This window comes from Gymnoscopelus microlampas (genome assembly GCF_963454915.1).
Source record: "Gymnoscopelus microlampas genome assembly, chromosome: 24".
Classification (NCBI taxonomy): Eukaryota; Metazoa; Chordata; class Actinopteri; order Myctophiformes; family Myctophidae; genus Gymnoscopelus; species Gymnoscopelus microlampas.
This window is the reverse complement of record NC_139961.1, coordinates 3,191,769-3,210,606: the sequence shown is the minus strand read 5'-3', so window position 1 is coordinate 3,210,606 and position 18,838 is coordinate 3,191,769. Positions and strand designations below refer to the sequence as shown.

Below are 18,838 nucleotides of genomic sequence, written 5' to 3'. Positions count from 1 at the left end.
GCTTTGCATTTATGATTATGAAATATAACTAAAATAAATATTAAATTGATTAATTATAACTCATTGCGTTTATTATGATTATTGTTGTGGGGGGTCTGTGGTCTAATGGACATTAATGCTTACATGTTTTATCAATGAAAAAAAGAAGTAAGAAGTAGGCGTAAAACATTGACGTTGCTATGACGGGAAACCCCCTGCAGGGGTCAGTATCTATCTAAATTAATTAGAAATTCAGAGCTTATTTTTCTATTTGTAATTAGATAATGAATACTAACAAGGGATCAGTTGTTGAAATACAACAGTTCATTTATTTATCTAAAAACGTCAAGTGCCAAACATAAAAAATATAAAATATAAAGCCTTCCTTATTAATATATAAGGCAGGCTTTATATCTATGGTCTCAATCATAGATATATATTATATATCTATGATTGAGAGGCACGGTCATTAATAAAGCAACTATAAAGACAAGATGCTTTGCGTCAATTGAAGTTAGGCACACACCGGTGTGTACAGTAAGTTAGTAACACCATAGTGTGTTATATGTATCCATTGAGCAAAACAATTTCCCCTTGTGGAAGAATAAATGAGGTTCAGGCAGAACATAGTGTTCCTGCACAATTTAATACTTTTTATTTTACTTTAATTACAGCACCATTAAAAGACACTTGCAAATTAGTGATCATAAGTCAGTTATAAAGTATGAGTTCATTTATGAGCTCAGAGATAACACCCTGCTCTCCCAAATGCTATGGCCAGGGATATAAATTGCAACTAGTCAATTGCTATGAACGTGTTCTTTAATCATTTCATTAAAAGCAGCATGTCAGTAACCACCAGTTCGGTTAAGCATATGATATGTTGCCCTTAGAAAGCACTGTCTGCAGTAGCCTAACTGTACCCAACTCACCATATTTTATGTATGGTCCTCCATTGTAGATTTGATCATTACATGTCTGACAGAATGAAACAAATATTCCTATATACATACAGATAAGATTTGCCAACAGCCTCTGCATAACATACCTGATGAAAATTCATATTAACATTTACCACAAGACATTTTGGAATGAGTGCCATTCAACCAATACATTATACTTGAGCAACAAATATAACCAATATATATACCACTGATAATGCAAAATGTAACTCAATACATGTAAAAAAAAAATAAGTGAAGTCAAGAGTCATGCCTTTTGTAATGCAATATATATTTTACTCAGATGTATCTGTACATTTACTCAAGTTGAGACATTGCATTTTGTTTGACTGAGTTCCATTCTGAGAGTGTAGAATCTACACTCTCATCACACTATTCATCACTCTATTCTCAAAAAAGCCTATCTTTTGGGTAATATTTGACAATCAGTCTTGGCGACTGAGAACTTTAATCCATGCATCACTACATCTCAGAGGCAATTATACTTTTACTCTACTCCGCCATTAAACAAAAATGATAACATAAACAATACTTTTTTTTTTCTTTTTCTTTTCTTTTTTTTTTAACGCTCCCTGCACTACATCTCATAGGCAATTATTATACTTTTACTCTACTCTGCCATTAAACAAAAATGATAACAAACAATACTTTTTTTTTTCTTCTTTTTTTTTTAAAGGCTCCCTGCACTACATCTGAGAGGCAATTATTATACTTTTACTCTACTCTGCCATTAAACAAAAATGATAACAAAAAAAAACTTTTTTTTTTCTTTTTTTTTAAACGCTCCCTGCACTACATCTCAGAGGCAATTATTATACTTTTACTCTACTCTGCCATTAAACAAAAATGATAACAAACAATACTTTTTTTTTTGTTAATGCTCCCTGCATTAAACCACTTCAGCCTTATACAACAATCTACAAGCTCATTGTGAGCTGCTGTTGTCAAAAGACCAATACATTTTATACATTTGAACTTGTGAAATGAGACCTTCTCCTGCAAAATTAGTGCTTTTGGTACATTTTGATACCAATACTTTTACTCAAGTTAAATTAAAATAATAATGTTAGTTTAAACATTACAACTAAACATAATAAAAAATAAAATAAAAGTAAATGAGAGAAGACAAACTGGTCCCTGAACCCCACTCTGTACAGAAACTGAGAGACTACTGATGGAAAGCTACTCCCTCAGTATGTCTCTCAATTTGTCTACAAAATCAGCCATCCCATCAACCTCCCAAGTTTTCTCTCTGAAGGCGTCGTTACGGCACAGCGGGCATCTGGTGGTCCCATATTGATGGATCAATTGCTGCACACAGGCACGGCAGCCAATCTGGGCACCGCAACATTCTGCAATGACTGGGTTTTTCATGGCACCTGCAAAGAATCAAAATAATGTTGATTAGAACATACATTTGTTAAGTCCATTCCTATAGTATTGCTCTAGACATCAGGTTTGCACTCAAAGCTTAGCCTATAGTTTAAAAAAATAAACACCACCACTCTTTAAGAAGTTCTCTTTTAAATTCGGGCAGATCTTCTGCAATATTTAGCAAATAATTTAGCTTTTAGTGCACAGATTGTTTGTATCATTACATTCATTAAGCATTGACTGAAAGCTAGTTATTGATAAACTTGGTGCACAGTTACCATGGCAATCTGGAGTATCAAGAAGCCTCTGCTTCTTTGCATTGAGGAGCACGATGTTCTCGTTCAAGTCCAACTGCCTCTTCACGAGCGCCCCTATCGCCTCCACAGTGGCCTCTGCATCTAGAAACTGGACACTGACAGAGTCGTCCTCAAAAATCATGCCACCTTCCACCTCCCCGACAATTATATTCCTGACAGAAAAAGACAGTGGGGTTAGAAACATAGATTTTCACTTACATACCCTTCAAAGCTTTAGAAATGCCATTTTAGGCACCAATCCTCCTTCCTAAAAAATGTTTATTTCATAAACTTAAAATGTTCTGTTTGACTCTGTCGTCTAACATTAAGGACAGACAAAATACAAACTTCATTAATTTGCATATTGATTGTATATAAAACCATTCGAATAAAGAATTTCAATTGCAGCCTTAAAGAATTTCTCATTAACAAACAAGCAATCAACACTGAAGACATGTTTTTAATAATTTCTCCATTATATTTGGATACATACATCCTGTTCTTGTGTGGTGGTCGCGGGGTTGGCGGCAGTCCAGGTCCTACACTTGGCTGGCCAGGCCGCCGGAAACTGAATCGGTTCCCAGAACTTGAACCTGCTGCAGCAGCTGTCGGCGGTGGTGGCGGGGGGGCTGTGGCTCCTGAAGCCTCATCTCCACATACCTTTAGGATTGAAACCCTTATTAGCAAGAACTGCCAACAGCACAGTGTATAACACTACATGGATAACTTTTGAAGAAAGCCCTATGGGCTCGTTTCTATTGTGGTCCCATTTACTCAAACAAGGCATACATGTCAACAATACAAACAGCAATATATGTACCTCATATTTCTGTGAGGGATCATTGACAGTGAGGTAGCCCCCATATCCGGCCATGACTGCATCTCCATTCTCTGCCAGAAGATGAACAGTAGTGGAATCCAGCTGAAATTGAGGGATGACATGATTTCAGTTTAGTTATCCCATTTTCTCAACCCGTCTCCAACCTGCCTCTCTCCTGGAAACAAATTGTGTACAACCATTAACTCATACACTGCCACTGACGTAATAAACGTAATTATTCCCGTTTACCAATCCTGCCACTGACGTAAAAAACGTAATTATTATTTTTTCAAAAAAAAAAAAAAAAAAAAAAAAATTTGACCCAAAGACCAAGGAGATATGATTTTTCGAAGGAAAAGACTCCCATCCACTTCCTTGTTAACTTAAAGCTTAAAAATTCTATATCTCAGCTCCTGAGTACTTTTTTTTTTTCAATGAAAAATCTCTGGCAGTGGGCAAACGCGGCCAGCAATAAGTCTGGCAGTGAAGACCAAACCAGATTTACACAGGATTTGGATGCAGGTGAACTTGGGTGAATGACAACACAGCAGCAATTTCATATAAACATCTCTGTGACCTGCCTTGACATCTGATTTCAGATTCATTGTTTGACACATTTACCTCACTGAAAAAAGGCCAAATTGCACTTCATGATTTTGAGTGAACCAGCTGGGCTTCCTCCAGAACAAATGAATTTAGTGCCATCTATATACACATACATTTAGATTACTTTGACTGTCAAAAAAAAAGTCAAAACCTTTTAAATAAGTTTGATTCTTTGAACGGTTATTGCAATTTGACCATCATATAGCACTGCAGTCTTGTGGTTCCATACTTCCATGTCTAATTACTAGTGATGCGCGGGTTGACCCGTAACCCGCGGGACCCGCGGGTCAACCCGCAGCGCGGGTGAGTCGAGTCAGAATTTCGGAGAAAATTATGCGGGCTGCGGGTGAGCGGGTCACGCGCTCTCACACGCAAAAAAAATTAAAATAATAACATGCTCTTGTTTTGTCTTTAACCTAATAAGAATAAGAATAATAACAATAAAACAGTTTGAATACACTTGGGGATTATTTTCTAACCATGATTTTACAGAAAAGAAAAAAAAACGCGGGTCGCGGGGCGGGTTGAGCCGTAGATTTATATATGGGTTCGCGGGGCGGGTTGAGGCGGGTTGGGTTCCGTCGCGGGGCGGGGCGGGTCATGAAAAAACCCGACCCGCGCATCACTACTAATTACATAATGTGCTTAGTACATCCAGTAATTGAGCACCTACCTTCACCGTTTGCCATACGTTTTATTAGGCGACTACATATATGTATTAATCATTTATTGGTCATTGAAATTCAACACAATACTCTGATACAGAGCTGCACAGAGAACTCACTCTGAACTGACCGGAGCAGAGTTGTAAAATCAACACGTGGCTTTGAGTGTAAAATGGAGTTGGTAGCGTGAATTCAAACCATAGAGTTAAAAATAAGATTCAAACCCATTCATCATAAAACATAATAGATTACGTTCTGATATTTGACTTGAGTGCTTCTACATTTGACACAGTAGGCCTATATCAAGTAGGCTAGGATCAACGTGATTTACGTTTAAGTCCGGAGGCCATGATTGAAGCCACTTTTAACTTGGCTAAAATGTTTGACATTTCTCATACAGGTTTATATATATATATATATATATATATATATATATATATATATCCAAAAGCTTGTAGGCCTAATGCGTAGTGAACACATTTTTCTTCCAACCGCAAGCATGGGCGCGGTGGTTTTCCGTGTTTCGTTAATTCAATTTAATGAAAATGTGGTGTACAAACCTTAAAAATCGTTGCCAAAGTTTGGACTTCTAATTCCACTGCTCGGATGTTTACCGTCCGGCTCCCCCTGAACACGGCAACTCGCTGCTGAAGATCCATTGTTGTTGTTTAATCGAATTTGGGCTAGGCTCGGCTGATGCACTGCGTCTGATTGCTGCGAAAGCTGTAGTGAAGAGGCCGGAAAAGGGCGTCTCTGTTCTTTTATGCCGCGAAAAAAGCAGGTGCGGTAAAAAAACTTCCTGTGGTTAAAGGTCACCATAACATTAATAGCAGAGGTGGCCAACTAGCGGCCCGGGGGCCACATGCGTTCCCCACCTTCACTTAATGCGGACCACAGTTAATATCAGAACGCTGGGGGACAGAACCCCCCACTTAGAAACACCCCCACTTAGAAACATCCCCACTTAGAAACACTGACCCCCCCATCATGCTATTTTATTATTAATATATATATATATATATATATAATTATTATTATTATGATCGTTATCATTGTTATTATTATTATTATTATGCCATCATTATTATTGAAAATAATATTATGCTATTTAATGATAACAATAATAATAACAATAATAGTAATATTATTAAATGTTATAATATTAATAATAATAATAACAATAAAGACAGCTGGAATTTAGCTCATTCACTTAAGTACTGTACTTAAGTACGCTTTTGAGGTATTTGTACTTTACTTCTACTCCACTCAGAGGCAAATATTGTACCTTTACTCCACTACAATTATTTTAAAACTTTATTTACTAGTTACTTGTCAGATATATATTATGATATTATGAAACATACATTAACCACTTTAGCCCTATTTTATACCTAGGCTATGTGAAAATAGCAGATATACAAGCTTACAACGCGTCGCATCGCGCGCACACGCACACACGCACACACGCACACACACACACACACACACACACACACACGCACACACGTCTGTCTGTCTGTCTGTCTGTCTGTCTGTCTGTCTGTCTGTCTGTCTGTCTATCTGTCTGTCTATCAATCTATTTTAAGTCTTATTTTATCTATCTATCTATCTATCTATCTATCTATCTATTTTAAGTCTTATTTTATCTATCTATCTATCTATCTATCTATCTATCTATCTATCTTTCTATCTATCTATTTTAAGTCTTATCTTATCTATCTATCTATCTATCTATCTATTTTAAGTCTTATTTTAAGTCAAATATGGAATCACTTGTAAATGGTGTCTCCCCATGGTGCGTTCGGAAATACAGCACTGAGCTCACTGGCCAATAATATAGGCGACTGCGCTCCGGTGCGCAATTTCCGAACGCACCCATATGTGTCCTTATCACGATGATATTGATGATGATGATGGCTTGGTTGAAGATATAAAATGTAAGCTTAAACTGCGTCAAATGCCTTAAACCACATATTGTTAACAAATCATCTAAAATGTTTCAATTTTCCCAAGTCTTTCATTCTGAACTTGGCTGTGAGCATCTCTTTGACATCTGTCATCACATTTTCATTACTGGTTGCAATAATGATATCATCAACCCAAAACAAAATGAACACTTTTTGGTTCTCCATTTCCCTTGTGTAAACACAATGATCAGCTGGGTTTTGAATAAACTGTCAGTCAAAACAATCATGCAACATCCTGTTCCAATTTCTACCCGATTGTTTTAAACCATACAGAGATTTCCTCAATTTACACACCAGCGTGTCACCATTTTCAGATGCAACTTCATAACCCTCTGGTTGTTTCATGTAAATCTCGAAATCTATTGGGGCATGTAGGTAGGCTGTTTTGACATCCATCTGATGTAAAATCAGATTATCTTGGGCTGCTTTTTGCATTAACACTCTTACACTTGTAAGGTTAGCAGTAGGGGAAAAGGTCTCATCATAATCTACACCAAGCTTTTGGTTGTACCCTTTGGCTACATAACGTGCCTTGAATTTGTCAGATCCATCTACATTGGTTTTTAAAGCATACACCCATCTACCCCCCACTGCTTTCTTGCCCTCTGGCAGTCTGGTTAGGGTAAATGTATCATTTTCACTCAGTGATGCCATTTCCTCATCCATTGCACTAGACCAATATTTTGAGTTAGGTGATGATACAGCTTCCCCGAATGTAAGGGGTACATTAGACATTAATCTGTAACAGTGGTCTACATTCATTTGAACCTGGTCTTCACTTTCATTAGTTACATAGTCTCTCAAATAGGCTGGTTTCATCCTCACTCTAGATTAGGGTTTAACACCGGGATTCCCGGGATACGGGAATCCCGGGAATCCCGAGGTTATTTACCGTCCCGGGAAATGACTTCGGTTCCCGGGATCCCGTTTTTGTTTTGTTTTCTTGTTAGAAATGAATACTAATTAGTAGAAAGGCCTATCTACAGCGCGGAGGAATTACTATTATAATTTGCCTAGTTACTTGCCGCGTTGCCGACCAGGGCAGGGTCCCATCGTCCCGTTGTGAACTAGGGTTTAACATTTTCCGGGAAATATCTAATTTTAATTCCCGGGAATTTTCAGACCTTTTCCCGGGCTATACTATACTATACTATATAACTAACATAACTAACATACTACTATATAACTAACTAACATACTTACTACTATATAACTACTAATAACTAACATACTACTATACTATATAACTAACATAACTAACATACTACTACATAACTAACATACTACTATATAACTACTAATAACTAACATACTACTATACTATATAACTAACATAACTAACATACTACTATATAACTAACTAATATACTTACTACAATATAACATGCTTACTACTATATAACATACTTACTACTATACTAGAATATACTACTACACTCCACCCCCTAGCTCCACCCATTCCTCCCTAGCTCCACCCCTGTCTCTGGCTCTGCCCCTTCCTCCCTAGCTCCACCCCTTTCTCTCTAGCTACGCCCCTTCATCCATCTCTCTGTAATATTCAGCTGCCCGTTTATATTTTTCCTATAACCCCCTCCGCTGTACTGTCTGGAAACCACGGGGGAATGATCCCCCGGGCTCACCCCGCTCACGCACGGATGAGATGATCTTCGGTACTCGACACTGGCGCAACTTATTTCGACTAGTATCTGGCATGGCAATGCCAGTCCTTGTGACTTGAATTTAGTCCGCTAGGCCATCAGTACCGGCTGAAATTCACTGCTTTCTGTGTTGCTTTTAAGGCTTTCTGGGTGTGTGAGTTCAAACCTCACTCACTCCTTACCCTGAACCTTTCCTTGTAAAGGAAAGAACCTTTCCTTGTAAAGGAAAGATTCCTGGTAAAGAGCGAGCGGGGCTTGAACCCACAGCCTCTGGATTATGCAGGCAGTGTCTTACACACTGAGCTATCAACTGCCTGAAAGGTCTCCATTCGTCTTTGACACACAATACCAAAAAAAAGGATCTTAACAGCATAATATTTTGTCTATGGTTTGTAGTGCTGTTGCTTGAATGTTAATGAACCCCAATGGAAACTATCTATTTGGCCTTCAATCCTTAGCACAGCACAGTGGTCCACTGGATTAAGAGCCTGCCTGAGAAACCAAAGGTTATGAGTTTGATTCTTAACTCTGACAATATGAACACATTTGGAATAAATATATATATTCTTTAAAAGTTTTGTCATGGGGGGCCCTGACACTACTTTTTCTCTTTTCACAATGAGGTCCACTGCCAAAAAATAATAATGTCAATTTGGGGGTGCTTGACAAGAACATGTTTCACAGGTTCAAAGGTAATAAGCTGTAGGTGAATGGTTAGTGTGACTGCCTGGTGCGCCATAGGTTACAGGTTCAAGGCTCAACCACTGTAGTTGGCCACAGACTGTCACTTCCCTACAAAACCATAGCAATGATTAGATCACAAATCCAGAATATAAAGCTTATGGGGGGGATAAAAATGATTATTTAACACCTTTTAAATGAGTATAGCCTGACAACTTACATTTTGTAAAGCTTTGTTTCCTTTCAATTTGTAACATTACATCTTAATGAAAGTGCCATAGCTGAGTGGTTAGTGGGCCTGCAATATGGTGTATGCTTAAGAGTGATTTGAGGCTGCTAGTTGTTATAGTGAAGAGGACACATTTCACATTATGTGACTGTGGCTAGAAAAATGAGTATGAATAAGTTTGATTTTCGTTTTTTTCCCCATATTAACACAGTTCTAATGTTGAGGAAGGTTTTAATTCCAACAGATATCCGTTTTAAAGTCATTAAATGGTTGTATGGTAAAGTAGGCTGCTTTTGTGGGAGTTTGTGCGTGTTTTGGGGGGTGGAAAGTTGCTTCTCCTTCACGCGCTGGACGCACGACTGCCTCATCTCCTCCTTGCGGTGCTTGCAGCTCGGCCTGGAACTCTTGGACCTCGTAGGTCTCCTCTTGCAGGCTGGTGGATGGATGGATGGATGATCATGCAAGCAACACATATAAAACGACCACAGCAGCAAGCCAGGATGTCCCTGAGCAAGACATTTCTAATTACTCCTCTGAGCTGACTTTTTTTTTTAATACAAATCTTTCTTATGACCCGAAATATTTTCAGATATTTAACCGTCTTCACTGCACAAACGCACGCTCGCGTACACACACACACAGATAGCATTACTTTTAATTTGACACTGTGATCTACCCTCTGCATCCATTATTTATGACTGCTAATGGCTGGAGCCGTGTCTATTGATTGGGCTTTTCTTACCTCAAACCTAATCATACCGGTGCCCGTCTGGAGGGTGAGGCCGACTCTGGTAGTCACTTTAACATCTATATGTGAGCTATGTCTGTATTGATGGCGGTTCTTATTGTTACGCTCTCTCCTTTCTCTACTCTGAACCTGTAACTCTTGACCAATTAATTGATAAACACTTATTATATTCAACACTGATCACATTTGAGGTATTTTATACCTAGTTTTTAATGTCATCTCTCTCTCGACTTTTCTTGGAAGGCTGCAGATTTGGACATTTTTGAACTGAGAATAGCATACGTTTTTTTCAGAAAACTCTTAGGAATTAGAGGAATCAGTGGTTCTAAAAAAAAAAGGCAGATATACAAGCTACATCTGCTACTTTAAAAAAAATCTTTTTTTTTTCCTACCCAGAACCCAAAGGGTAAAAGTCTCCCATTGGGACCCACGGTAGAAACGGGGGCTGTCACCCATTCTGGGCCTCTGAACCATAGCTTAAATCACCCTGCATGATGAGAAAAGAATGTTTGGAGGAGTGTGTGCTCTATAATAGGTATTTATGCAAGCACTTGGTTAACCATCTTGTGTACGTTGAGTACAAACATGAAAGAAACTTGATGACTGAACATTTTAATATAACTAATATATCCTTTAAAAACTTAAAATGTACCTGCACAGACACATTTAAGTTAAGCCCTCAGAAATTAATTATCCAGATTACATTTAGCAACCCATTAAAACCGGGAAAGCATCCGTGTCATTTTAGATTTTATACGTTGGCTATTCAGAAATAGCAGATATACAAGCTCACAGCGCGTCACTTAGTGCTGCACTGCAAGCTTGTACATCTGCTATTATTCTTTTTATCTTCTATCTTCAAAGTGTGAGAACTACTGATTAACCCATTTAGACCTGGAATGCATCTGTGTCACTTTAGATTTCTTTGGCTATTCAAAAATAGCAGATATTAGATCTCGCAAATACTCTTCCATTTACGTCCGGGAAACCACATTCTATAAACCTTTTCTCATCTGTCCAAACTAATGACAAACTAAGATGGTATTTGTGTTTGCGTGACTAGAGAACCGTACTGTCCCTATTCTGGGTGAACATTCGCCTGAAAACAGCTGACCTTGTGTACAGGTTGTGAGCTTGTAGATCGGCTTTTTTTTCGGCAAAGAGAAAAAGGAGTGGTGTAGAAGGAAAATAAAAAGGAGCGGACGTAGTACAAACCGCGGTCAACGAAGTATATAGCGTCTAAGTGGTTAAGTTGCATTTACAGCTGAATATTATACCTTTTTACACTAACCTATCAACCCTTACTACTCCCCTGTTTTATAAGTGGATTTAGTTGGCGCCAGTGTTAATTTTGACAGCAAATCTTGATGTAGTTTTAGTCATAGTCTTTTGACTAAAGTTCCATTTAGTTTTAGTCACATTTTAGTCGACTAAAAGGCAGGCCTTGATGGCGTCATAATACCTAATTTATATATATTTTGGCTAGGTGGCGAAAATAGCCGATCTACACTATTTCGGAAGCATAAAATGACTGGTCTTAGTTCTATTGGATCTCTTATCCACTAGTCTTCCCTAACACGTTAGTCTAGTCTTAATTATTTTAACAAAATTGACAATACATTTACTAGCAGTCATAGTTTTAGTCATCATAGCTTAGTTTTTATTTAGTTTTTGTCAGTAAAAAAAGGTAGTCGATGGAACATTTTTCGTCATAATTTTAGTCGACAAAATTAACACTGGTTGGCGCTTGACACAAATATAACCACCAACAAGCAGAGGAAAAACAAGATAAATAACATTTTGTCTACTTACAGCCTCAGCGCACCAATGAGGATGCTCTTATCTGAAATGGAACACCCCCCATGTCACCAAACATGTTTGACAAAGGGTACAAATACAAATGTAGGCCACTGCAAATACGTGGTTTCCTTCGTACGCGGTTCATGTCAGCAGACTGACACGGCCCTTAAAGTGAAAAGAGTCTCTGAGTGTGTTGTAGAATGTGTGTGTGTGTGTGTGTCTATGTAGAGAACAGGGGTCCGGTGGAAGCAGCTGTAAAGACGGGTCCTGTGTAGAGGCCTGGTCCATCTGCAGGAACCTGGGAAAAGAGACACACACACACACACTTCCATCAAACTTACGTGCATAAATCGTGGTGATTTAGTATCTAGTCCAGGGGTCTTCAACAGGGGGTCCGGGACCCCAGAGCTACTATAGGGGGGCCGCCAATCTTTTTGAAATAGGATGTTTTTTTTTTACATGAACCACTTGAACCATAGCATCCCTACTCTGAGGGGAACATTAGCCGGAAATAGCTGATCTACAAGCTCACAACGCCTCGTACTGCGAGGCGTTGTGAGCTTGTAGATCAGCTATTTTTGGCCAAGAGGGTGCAAGACGAACTGGGGCGTTGAGCAATGCAGGCGCCTGCAGCGTGGAGCGGACAGCTGGGATATGAAGTGAAAGGCAGTATGTGATGGGAGTGCATGTGGATAGTACATGTGGCTAGATGCATCTGTCTCTGCATGGGTAGACTGTATACAGTATGTGTTTACCCATTCAATCCTGGAACGCATCCGTGTCATTTTAAGATTTCTTTGGCTATTTTTGAAAAAACGTGTTTTTTTTGTGCAAATCTTTGAATATATATACACATTTGTAACTCAAATCTTTGCTTCTGGGGGTCCCTGTAACACAATGTTTTGAGATGTGGGGAGGGGGGGGGGGGGGGATTTAGAAGAAATTTGTAGAATCCCCAGAAGCAAATATTTGAGTTAAAAATGTCACTTGTTTAAAAAATAAATATATACATTCCAAGAGCTGCACACATTTTCACGATTTCAAAAATAGCAGATCTACAAGCTTGTATATCTGCTATCTTTTAATAGCCAAAGAAATCTAAAAATGACAGACAGATGCATTCCCGAATTGAATGGGTTAGGAGGATGCAAGCACTACTCAAGTTTCTTCTAGTAATAGTTACTGGGTGCACAGACTAGCAAAGATCTAGAACTGTCAGAAGGATTACCAGCACAGAAATGTCTTTCAGGCACTTTTTATTTAGTCGGCATGGGCAGCATATACGGTTTTCGGCACAAAGCTTTCTTCAGCATTATCATACAGTCTGTTATGCTGTATGAATGTGAAGAAGGATTTAAGCCAAACGCATATATTGTTCTGTAATGCTGCCCCATGACAACTAAATAAAAAGTGCCCAAAGGACATTTCCAAGAGCGGTGGTAATCCTTAAACTGTATACAGACATGTGCATGGGTGTACCTGTACACTTGCTTGTGTTGTTGGGCATGTGTGCGCGTGTGTGTGTGTGTGTGTGTGTGTGTGTGTGTGTGTGTGTGTGTGTGTGTGTGTGTGTGTGTGTGTGTGTGTGTGTGTGTGTGTGAATGAAATTGTGATGTGTGAATCCATCTGGCTGTGTACCTTGTGTGTGAGAGAAAGAAAAAAACTGTTGACAAATGGATCTGTACGTACGCTGTGTGTGTGTGTGTGTGTGTGTGTGTGTGTGTGTGTGTGTGTGTGTGTGTGTGTGTGTGTGTGTGTGTGTGTGTGTGTGTGTGTGTGAGTCTTGCGTGTTACCTTTTTGAGCCATGCCTGGGGCCCACTGTTGGACAGCTCCTCAGAGCTGAGGACCTGAGCTCCAGTGGAGCCGGTGAACAGTCCTGGAATGGTGTTGGACTGGGCCCACGCATCCACCTAGGTAAGGGGGGTCAAAAAACTCATTGAATAATAACCATTGACAGACATTTCTATCAAATACAATTTTAGCGATTGAATAATCGGTTCAGTGAAAAAAACTGGATATCGTCTAGTGGAGACGAGATCCAGTAGAACTAAGACAAGTAATTTCATGCTTTGGTGGTGTGCGGGTGTCCTGCTTGGAAAATAGCCGATCTAAAAGCTCATTGTAAGCTTGTAGATCAAGTAACATACACAGTACACAAACAAGTGCTACCTTATCTTTCCTAGTCTAAAGACCCTCTATAGGGGAACCTTTTCTAATAGACATGATTTCGTTTTGTATTTAAAAGTCCTCAGATTTGTTGTCAGTTTGACACTGTTTTCGAGGTCATTCCACTGTGTGGCTCCTATGTAAGTAAAAGATTCCCTACCAACCTTACTTTTAAAAGCCGGCTGGCTCAAATCTGCTACACTGGCTCTGATGAAAAAATTGTGTACTTCGCTTCTCTGAGTAAAACATGTCTTTAAAAATATGGGGACCTCGCCATACATTATCTTATGAACCATGGTGAATCTGGCCATGGTTACCCTGGATTCTACTGGGAGCCAGTTGAGTTCTCTAAACTGGTTCCTACCTATATGGGATCTGGGTCCTAACCCCAGTATGACCCTGATCAGTCTATTCTGAGCTGACTGTAGCTTTGTTTTGAGGGAATTCATTAAGCCCTCGAACCAAGATGTACATGCAAAATCAAAATGGCACATAATAAGAGAATTGGCCACCACCTGTTTTGTCTCCCTATCCAAGTACCTTGCTGTCCTTGCCAGAAATTTAGTCAGTCCGGAGACTTTGCTCAATACCTTGCTGGCCATATTTCGGCCATCTAGGTTACCCTCCAAGACACAACCCAGGTATTTCCCCGATGATTTTGCTTCAATGTAGTCCGAATTTAATTTGACCTTGAATTCAGGGCTCTTTCCTAATTTGATTTTAGAGCCAAACAGAATTGATTCTGACTTCCCTGTGTGTAAAGATAACTTGTTATCTATAAGCCAGGAATTAACATTTGTCAATTCCTGACTCAGGGAACTCTCTAGTGTGGACATTAGCAGAGCAGAGTCATCCGCATACAAGAACAAATCACAGTTACAGGCGTCTGTCATATCATTCACGTATACTAAAAACAGTGCTGGGCCTAGAATGCTTCCCTGAGGGACACCATATTTCATGATGCTTGAATCAGACAAAACACCATTTGCCTCTACCATCTGTTCGCGGTCCGTAGGGATGATTGAAACCATTTGCATGCTGCCCTGTCTGCCCCCAGGGCCTCAAGCTTGTTGAGAAGTCTAATGTGGTTCACCGTGTCGAATGCTCGCCGTAATTCAAGCAGTACCATTCCACATAGCTTCCCACTATCAACCTCTTTCCTAATTTGTTCAGTTAAGAATAATAAACAACATGAATCCAACACTTTCATGGAAAAGATAATGTGTATACAAACCAACACTGATGACAGTGCTGTCAAACACGTTTATGAAGCTATCTATTAAATTAAATCTATGAAAAAGTTTAATCTGCAAAACAATTTTATACAATATATAGTGGGGGGGTCCCTGCTTCATTTCTCTGTCAGCTAAGGGGTCCTTGGCCTGAAAAACTTGAAGACATAGAAGCTGGGACTGTCAACAATACAATAATCAATGGTAAACAGGACATTGATTTGTGTTGGGTGGTCCTATTTGTTTGACTATATTTTAAAAGAAAAAAAGCTGTATTAAATAACTGTGTCAGTCGGCAATAGACACTGCATGCCCAGACCTTTCAAATTCCTTTTCTGTCATTCATCAAACTTTATATGAGGAGGAGTCGAGGAGACATATTGTCTTTCAATCTCTGGTTTCTGGCATTTTAAACAACTGTTCACTGTCCATGTATTATATCATCATGTCTAGACGACCCCAGTGCTCTTGACCCATTGTTGTCCTGTCTGTCCAGCATCAAATGCTGGATGAGCGAGAACTTTGTGAAGCTAAATGAGGACAAGACAGAAGTTCTCATAATTGGCTCAAGGGAACAGAAAGAATCAATAAGAAGTAGGCTTGGTAACATCACTGTAGGAAGTAACTCTACAGTCAAGAACCTGGGAGTTATAATAGACTCTGAACTGAATTTTAATACACATATAGGTCAAGTTATCAAGATTGCCTTCTTCCATCTGAGGAATATTGCACGAATTAGAGCATATCTGTCGCTGGATGATGCAAAGACATTGATCCACGCTTTTGTTTTCTCTCGCTTGGATTACTGCAACGCTCTTTTCTCTGGACTGCCAAAGAAAACAACCGACAGACTACAACTCGTTCAAAATGCGGCAGCCAGAGTTTTAACTAAAACTAAGATGAGGGAACACATTACTCCAGTTTTAGCTTCACTACATTGGCTCCCGGTTGTTTTTAGGATCTATTTTAAAATTCTTTTGCTTGTTTATAAGGCTCTCAACGGTCTGGCACCCTCCTACCTCTATGACCTCCTCCCCAGATACGTCCCAAACCGTCCCCTCAGGTCTTCTAGTGCAGGCCTACTTGAAGTGCCTGAAATGTCATATAAAAAATACGGCGAAGCAGCATTCTGCTTCTACGGGCCGACGGCCTGGAATAAGCTTCCTCTGCACCTAAGACAGGCACCCTCTGTCGACAGTTTTAAAGCACAGCTCAAGACTCATTTATTCACTCTGAATCTCTGTGCTGTTGTTTCTGTCTTTATCGTTGCCTGACCCGCTGCCTTTTATCTTTAAGCTTTTATCTCTTGCCACTGTACTTTGCCACTGCTCTATTGTTTTAATTGTTTTACTTGACCCGCTGCCTCTTATTTGTAACCATTACTTCTTGCCATTTGCTCTATTATTGCCATTGCTCTAATGTTTTTTGCTTTTACCCTGTGTTTTGTTTTCATTTTTTCTTTCGTTTTCTGTAAAGCACTTTGAGCTGCATTTAGGTCATGAAAGGTGCTATATAAATAAAGTTTATTATTATTATTATTAGACCTCCAGAACCACATACACAGATCTACAAAGTAAAAGCCTGTGTTCATTCATTTAAAAGCTGCAATCCGGAACTAATTTAACCAATCTGTAAGGCAGAGTATGTTATTACAACATAACTACATCTGCAGTGGTTGCCCTACTCTTCCATTGATAAATAAAATATGCTAAAAACTTAAAATGACACTTTTGTTAACCACTTGAAAGCCAGGATTCTGGGGGGAACATTCGCCAAAGATAGCCAAAGATCTACAAGCTGCGTTACAACGCGTTGTGAGCTTGTAGATCTGCTATTTTTTGCGTAGAGTGAAATAATAGCGCACCAAATGCGCTCTTATTTTACATTACAGGTCTGTTTATAATCTCCACGATACGATTATTGTGAGCATTGTTTATCATGATAAATGATAATAACGGTTAATAAAACATCAACTGATGCTCAAACTTGGACATCATGAGATCACGAGTGCAATCACTCCTGGTACAAGGAATCCAGGGTAGTAGGAAACAAAACGTATGGATTGCAGCACAGGCGTAATATCTATATGTAACTTTTCCCTGTGTTGTTTACGTAGCAAAACAATAAATACACTGTTTGCCAATCATTTCCATGTATACCAGCAGTTATCATCAGCCACTGGAGTAGTGTGGTGGTGTTGTTTACCTACAACTACACTGTATTTTCACCGTTTGTTTTGATAGACAGGGATGTTTTTGGTCTCCCAAAACAAACGGTGAAAACACCAAAAACACAGCAAGAGGGCAGTGTGTTTCTGTAGGTAAACACCACGTCAGTCACCACCACACTACTCACTTCTGGTATATAGGGGGAAATGATTGGTGAAAAATGTATTTAATCTTTAACTATGCAAAAACAGAGCAAAGTTACCTACTATGCCTTTAAATAGGCATAAAAATGCAACCAAATGAACCCTTGCGGGTACACTTGGTTCCATTTGTACACTCTCGGGGGTTAAAGTAACACTCAGTGTTTTAGAGTGCAGCATTTTGTTCGAAATAACATGCAGTTCACTTCAGTAGCAATGCGGGGTGGTCATTATTGTGCAGTGTATTTATTGGACCAGTTTTGGTTTTATGATGCCTAAAACATTGGTTCTCAAAGTGGGGTCCTTGAAAGGTTACCTAAATGTGTTAATATAGTGTCACAATCGTTTTAACCACTTTTGCCATATTTTATACTTTGGCTATTTTTTGAAAAATCGTGCAAATTGTGCAAATCTTGGAATAGATAGTATTTATTTTCTGTTTAAGCGAACATTTTAACTCAAACCTTTGCTTTAACTTTTGCTACTTTAAGTATATTTTGATGCCAATGCTTCTGTACTTTTACTCAAGTACATTTTGAATTCCGGACTTTTACTTGTAACAGTTTTTCTACATTGCTGCATTGATACTTTTACTTAAGTAACAAATGAGTACTTTGTTCCACCACTGCAGAGCAACCCTACATATAGCAGCTCTGATCATTGTTAGCATCGTTAGCACATCGGCTAACGTTGCATAAAGACGTCTGGACGCATCGTTTCACGCACTAAAATGCTTAATCAAACGCTTTTTTAAAGTAAAGTTATGAACTAGCACACATTTAAAGGGTCTAATGTTCCGTCAACGCACCCGTTATCTCCGTGCTGGTCCTCAATCTCTCTTATTTTATTCAGAATAAAATCCTGGAAGATTAGCTCTATGTTGGCCGCCATGTTGTGTGTGTCACCAAGGATACAGACCCGGGTAGCAACACATGCCGTGCGTGTTTGGTTCCATGCTGACTCTGGTTCCTAGCAAGGAAGAATTTCTTTGACCAGATCTGTAGGGGGCAAAGCAAAGCAAAGCAAAAAGCAAAGCAAAGTTTGTTGTTTACCCAGGGTGTCGGACTAAGCACGAAGCTTGTTTCCAGCCGGACCCTGCATGGAAGCCTTGCTCAAGGGCTATTCAGCGGTGATTCATGATTGATGTGATGAATTGGGGAATCGAACTAGGAACCTTCCGGTATCAAGGCCGCCCCTCTAACCACTAGGCCACCGCTGCCATCTGGGACCCATCTGGGGCGCAGTGGAGTATCTAAAGCATTGTTTTCCTTCCGGTGAAATATTTT

At 39.3% G+C, this 18,838-nt stretch overlaps 1 protein-coding gene and 1 long non-coding RNA gene across 2 annotated transcripts in view; one reads left to right on the top strand and one right to left on the bottom strand.

Moving 5' to 3' along the window:
- LOC311041053 (uncharacterized protein) overlaps window positions 1-18,838 on the top strand; it is a gene marked incomplete at its 3' end in the record, with an annotated part of 464,158 nt that overhangs the window by 162,315 nt on the left and 283,005 nt on the right. The gene's annotated exons all lie outside the window — the stretch shown is intronic.
- Window positions 9,770-18,459, bottom strand: LOC311041168. Its single transcript, XR_014600357.1, has 3 exons — window positions 18,361-18,459; window positions 13,580-13,696; window positions 9,770-12,083 (listed from the first exon to the last, which is right to left on the bottom strand). It is a non-coding gene; the product is annotated as an uncharacterized lncRNA (long non-coding RNA).